This window comes from Oncorhynchus keta, unplaced genomic scaffold, assembly GCF_023373465.1.
Source record: "Oncorhynchus keta strain PuntledgeMale-10-30-2019 unplaced genomic scaffold, Oket_V2 Un_contig_5421_pilon_pilon, whole genome shotgun sequence".
NCBI lineage: Eukaryota > Metazoa > Chordata > Actinopteri > Salmoniformes > Salmonidae > Oncorhynchus > Oncorhynchus keta.
The window spans coordinates 1-7,263 of NW_026288282.1; positions in this window are offsets into that span (position 1 = coordinate 1).

Sequence of the window (7,263 nt, forward strand, 5' to 3'; positions counted from 1 at the left end):
ATAAGTCATTGTAGAGAATTTGGCAGTACATCCAATCCGCCTCAGAACCGCAGGTGTCGTGTGGTTTGCTGATGTCAACAGAGTGCCTCATGGTGGCAGTGGGGTTATGGTATGGGGGCTACGGACAACGAACACCATTGCATTTTATTGATGGCAATTTGAATGAACAGAGATACCATGAGATCCTGAGGCCCATGTCGTGCCATTCATCCCCGTCATCACCTCATGATAAAGCACGGCCCCATGCTGCAAGGATCGGGACACAATTACTGGAAGCTGAAAATCTCCCAGTTCTTCCATTCTCACCAGACACGTCACCCATTGAGTATGTCTGGATGCTGTGGATCGACGTGTACGACAGCGTGTTCCAGTTCCTGTCCTTCTGTGGCTCAGTTGGTAGAGCATGGCGCTTGTAACGCCAGGGTAGTGGGTTCGATTCCGGGACCACCCATACGTAGAATGTATGCACACATGACTGTAAGTCGCTTTGGATAAAAGCGTCAGCTAAATGGCATATATTATTATTATATTATTATATTATAATATCCAGCAACTTAGCGCAGTCATTGAAGAGGAGTGGGACCACATTCCACAATCAACAGCCTGATCAACTCTATGTGAAGGAGATGTGTCGCGCTGCTTGAGGCAAATGGTGGTCACACCAGATACTGACTGGTTCTCTGATCCACACCAGATACTGACTGGTTCTCTGACCCACACCAGATACTGACTGACTGGTTCTCTGATCCACACCAGATACTGACTGGTTCTCTGACCCACACCAGATACTGACTGACTGGTTCTCTGATCCACACCAGATACTGACTGACTGGTTCTCTGATCCACACCAGATACTGACTGACTGGTTCTCTGATCCACACCAGATACTGACTGACTGGTTCTCTGACCCACACCAGATACTGACTGACTGGTTCTCTGACCCACACCAGATACTGACTGACTGGTTCTCTGACCCACGCCAGATACTGACTGACTGGTTCTCTGATCCACACCAGATACTGACTGGTTCTCTGACCCACACCAGATACTGACTGGTTCTCTGATCACACCAGATACTGACTGGGTTTCTGATCACACCAGATACTGACTGGTTCTCTGATCCACACCAGATACTGACTGGTTCTCTGATCACACCAGATACTGACTGGTTCTCTGATCACACCAGATACTGACTGGGTTTCTGATCACACCAGATACTGACTGGGTTTCTGATCCACACCAGATACTGACTGGTTTTCTGATCCACACCAGATACTGACTGGGTTTCTGATCCACACCAGATACTGACTGGTTCTCTGACCCACACCAGATACTGACTGGTTCTCTGATCCACACCAGATACTGACTGGTTCTCTGATCCACACCAGATACTGACTGGTTCTGATCCACACCAGATACTGACTGGTTCTCTGATCCACACCAGATACTGACTGGTTCTGACCCACACCAGATACTGACTGGTTCTCTGACCCACACCAGATACTGACTGGTTCTCTGATCCACACCAGATACTGACTGGTTCTCTGACCCACACCAGATACTGACTGGTTCTCTGATCCACACCAGATACTGACTGGTTCTCTGACCCACACCAGATACTGACTGGTTTTCTGATCCACACCAGATACTGACTGGTTCTCTGACCCACACCAGATACTGACTGGTTCTCTGACCCACACCAGATACTGACTGGTTCTGATCCACACCAGATACTGACTGGTTCTCTGATCCACACCCCTGCTTTTCTGTTTTGTTTTTGTAAGGTATCTGTGACCAACATATCTGTATTCCCAGTCATGTGACCTTCCCAGTCAAGTGAAATCCATAGATTAGGTCCTGATGAATTTATTTCCATTGACTAACTTTGTTAGAGTTCCTATAACTGTAAATCTTTGAAATTGTTGCAAGTTACATGTAAGGAAGTTTCACAATAGCTTGGCACATGAGTATTATTAGAATATGGCAAATTATTGCGTTTGATCCATGCGGGTTTTCACAGGCTACCAGAGGCATGACACATCACTGGGAGGGCTACCAGAGGCCTGACATCACTGGGAGGGCTACCAGAGGCCTGACATCACTGGGAGGGCTACCAGAGGCCTGACATCACTGGGAGGCTACCAGAGTCATGACATCACTGGGAGGGCTACCAGAGTCATGACATCACTGGGAGGGCTACCAGAGTCATGACACATCACTGGGAGGGCTACCAGAGTCATGACACATCACTGGGAGGGCTACCAGAGTCATGACACATCACTGGGAGGGCTACCAGAGGCCTGACACATCACTGGGAGGGCTACCAGAGGCCTGACACATCACTGGGAGGGCTACCAGAGGCCTGACATCACTGGGAGGGCTACCAGAGGCCTGACATCACTGGGAGGGCTACCAGAGGCCTGACATCACTGGGAGGGCTACCAGAGGCCTGACATCACTGGGAGGGCTACCAGAGGCCTGACATCACTGGGAGGGCTACCAGAGGCCTGACATCACTGGGAGGGCTACCAGAGGCCTGACATCACTGGGAGGGCTACCAGAGGCCTGACATCACTGGGAGGGCTACCAGAGGCCTGACATCACTGGGAGGGCTACCAGAGGCCTGACATCACTGGGAGGGCTACCAGAGGCCTGACATCACTGGGAGGGCTACCAGAGGCCTGACATCACTGGGAGGGCTACCAGAGGCCTGACATCACTGGGAGGGCTACCAGAGGCCTGACATCACTGGGAGGGCTACCAGAGGCCTGACATCACTGGGAGGGCTACCAGAGGCCTGACATCACTGGGAGGGCTACCAGAGGCCTGACATCACTGGGAGGGCTACCAGAGGCCTGACATCACTGGGAGGGCTACCAGAGGCCTGACATCACTGGGAGGGCTACCAGAGGCCTGACATCACTGGGAGGGCTACCAGAGGCCTGACATCACTGGGAGGGCTACCAGAGGCCTGACATCACTGGGAGGGCTACCAGAGGCCTGACACATCACTGGGAGGGCTACCAGAGTCATGACACATCACTGGGAGGGCTACCAGAGTCATGACACATCACTGGGAGGGCTACCAGAGTCATGACACATCACTGGGAGGGCTACCAGAGTCATGACACATCACTGGGAGGGCTACCAGAGGCCTGACACATCACTGGGAGGGCTACCTGAGGCATCACTGGGAGGGCTACCTGAGGCATCACTGGGAGGGCTACCTGACGCATCACTGGGAGGGCTACCTGACGCATCACTGGGAGGGCTACCTGACGCATCACTGGGAGGGCTACCTGACGCATCACTGGGAGGGCTACCTGAGGCATCACTGGGAGGGCTACCTGAGGCATCACTGGGAGGGCTACCAGAGGCCTGAGGCATCACTGGGAGGGCTACCTGACACATCACTGGGAGGGCTACCTGACGCATCACTGGGAGGGCTACCTGACGCATCACTGGGAGGGCTACCTGACGCATCACTGGGAGGGCTACCTGACGCATCACTGGGAGGGCTACCTGACGCATCACTGGGAGGGCTACCTGACGCATCACTGGGAGGGCTACCTGACGCATCACTGGGAGGGCTACCTGACGCATCACTGGGAGGGCTACCTGACGCATCACTGGGAGGGCTACCTGAGGCATCACTGGGAGGGCTACCTGAGGCATCACTGGGAGGGCTACCTGAGGCATCACTGGGAGGGCTACCTGAGGCATCACTGGGAGGGCTACCTGAGGCATCACTGGGAGGGCTACCTGAGGCATCACTGGGAGGGCTACCAGAGGCCTGACACATCACTGGGAGGGCTACCAGAGGCCTGACATCACTGGGAGGGCTACCAGAGTCATGACACATCACTGGGAGGGCTACCAGAGTCATGACACATCACTGGGAGGGCTACCAGAGTCATGACACATCACTGGGAGGGCTACCAGAGTCATGACATCACTGGGAGGGCTACCAGAGGCCTGACACATCACTGGGAGGGCTACCAGAGGCCTGACACATCACTGGGAGGGCTACCAGAGGCCTGACACATCACTGGGAGGTCTACCAGAGGCCTGACATCACTGGGAGGGCTACCAGAGGCCTGACATCACTGGGAGGGCTACCAGAGGCCTGACATCACTGGGAGGGCTACCAGAGGCCTGACATCACTGGGAGGGCTACCAGAGGCCTGACATCACTGGGAGGGCTACCAGAGGCCTGACATCACTGGGAGGGCTACCAGAGGCCTGACATCACTGGGAGGGCTACCAGAGTCCTGACATCACTGGGAGGGCTACCAGAGTCATGACACATCACTGGGAGGGCTACCAGAGGCCTGACACATCACTGGGAGGGCTACCAGAGGCCTGACACATCACTGGGAGGGCTACCAGAGGCCTGACATCACTGGGAGGGCTACCAGAGGCCTGACACATCACTGGGAGGGCTACCAGAGGCATGACACATCACTGGGAGGGCTACCAGAGGCCTGACATCACTGGGAGGGCTACCAGAGGCATCACTGGGAGGGCTACCAGAGTCATGACACATCACTGGGAGGGCTACCCGAGGCATCACTGGGAGGGCTACCCGAGGCATCACTGGGAGGGCTACCTGAGGCATCACTGGGAGGGCTACCTGAGGCATCACTGGGAGGGCTACCAGAGGCCTGAGGCATCACTGGGAGGGCTACCTGACACATCACTGGGAGGGCTACCTGACACATCACTGGGAGGGCTACCTGACGCATCACTGGGAGGGCTACCTGACGCATCACTGGGAGGGCTACCTGACGCATCACTGGGAGGGCTACCTGACGCATCACTGGGAGGGCTACCTGAGGCATCACTGGGAGGGCTACCTGAGGCATCACTGGGAGGGCTACCTGAGGCATCACTGGGAGGGCTACCTGAGGCATCACTGGGAGGGCTACCTGAGGCATCACTGGGAGGGCTACCTGAGGCATCACTGGGAGGGCTACCTGAGGCATCACTGGGAGGGCTACCTGAGGCATCACTGGGAGGGCTACCTGAGGCATCACTGGGAGGGCTACCTGAGGCATCACTGGGAGGGCTACCTGAGGCATCACTGGGAGGGCTACCTGAGGCATCACTGGGAGGGCTACCTGAGGCATCACTGGGAGGGCTACCTGAGGCATCACTGGGAGGGCTACCTGAGGCATCACTGGGAGGGCTACCTGAGGCATCACTGGGAGGGCTACCTGAGGCATCACTGGGAGGGCTACCTGAGGCATCACTGGGAGGGCTACCTGAGGCATCACTGGGAGGGCTACCTGAGGCATCACTGGGAGGGCTACCTGAGGCATCACTGGGAGGCTACCTGAGGCATCACTGGGAGGGCTACCTGAGGCATCACTGGGAGGGCTACCTGAGGCATCACTGGGAGGGCTACCTGAGGCATCACTGGGAGGGCTACCTGAGGCATCACTGGGAGGGCTACCTGAGGCATCACTGGGAGGGCTACCTGAGGCATCACTGGGAGGGCTACCTGAGGCATCACTGGGAGGGGCTACCTGAGGCATCACTGGGAGGGCTACCTGAGGCATCACTGGGAGGGCTACCTGAGGCATCACTGGGAGGGCTACCTGAGGCATCACTGGGAGGGCTACCTGAGGCATCACTGGGAGGGCTACCTGAGGCATCACTGGGAGGGCTACCTGAGGCATCACTGGGAGGGCTACCTGAGGCATCACTGGGAGGGCTACCTGAGGCATCACTGGGAGGGCTACCTGAGGCATCACTGGGAGGGCTACCTGAGGCATCACTGGGAGGGCTACCTGAGGCATCACTGGGAGGGCTACCTGAGGCATCACTGGGAGGGCTACCTGAGGCATCACTGGGAGGGCTACCTGAGGCATCACTGGGAGGGCTACCTGAGGCATCACTGGGAGGGCTACCTGAGGCATCACTGGGAGGGCTACCTGAGGCATCACTGGGAGGGCTACCTGAGGCATCACTGGGAGGGCTACCTGAGGCATCACTGGGAGGGCTACCTGAGGCATCACTGGGAGGGCTACCTGAGGCATCACTGGGAGGGCTACCTGAGGCATCACTGGGAGGGCTACCTGAGGCATGACACATCACTGGGAGGGCTACCAGAGTCATGACACATCACTCGGAGGGCTACCAGAGGCCTGACACATCACTGGGAGGGCTACCAGAGGCCTGACACATCACTGGGAGGGCTACCAGAGGCCTGACACATCACTGGGAGGGCTACCAGAGGCCTGACATCACTGGGAGGGCTACCTGAGGCATCACGGGGAGGGCTACCTGAGGCATGAAACATCACTGGGAGGGCTACCAGAGTCATTAAACATCACTGGGAGGGCTACCAGAGTCATTAAACATCACTGGGAGGGCTACCTGAGGCATGACACATCACTGGGAGGGCTACCAGAGGAATGACACATCACTGGGAGGGCTACCAGAGGCCTGACATCACTGGGAGGGCTACCTGAGGCATCACTGGGAGGGCTACCTGAGGCATGACACATCACTGGGAGGGCTACCAGAGTCATGACACATCACTGGGAGGGCTACCAGAGTCATGACACATCACTGGGAGGGCTACCTGAGGCATGACATCACTGGGAGGGCTACCTGAGGCATCACTGGGAGGGCTACCTGAGGCATCACTGGGAGGGCTACCTGAGGCATGACACATCACTGGGAGGGCTACCTGAGGCATCACTGGGAGGGCTACCAGAGGCATGAAATCACTGGGAGGGCTACCAGAGGCCTGACACATCACTGGGAGGGCTACCTGAGGCCTGACACATCACTGGGAGGGCTACCAGAGGCCTGACACATCACTGGGAGGGCTACCAGAGGCCTGACACATCACTGGGAGGGCTACCAGAGGCCTGACATCACTGGGAGGGCTACCTGAGGCATCACTGGGAGGGCTACCTGAGGCATGAAACATCACTGGGAGGGCTACCAGAGTCATTAAACATCACTGGGAGGGCTACCAGAGTCATTAAACATCACTGGGAGGGCTACCTGAGGCATGACACATCACTGGGAGGGCTACCAGAGGCATGACACATCACTGGGAGGGCTACCAGAGGCCTGACATCACTGGGAGGGCTACCTGAGGCATCACTGGGAGGGCTACCTGAGGCATGACACATCACTGGGAGGGCTACCAGAGTCATGACACATCACTGGGAGGGCTACCAGAGTCATGACACATCACTGGGAGGGCTACCTGAGGCATGACATCACTGGGAGGGCTACCTGAGG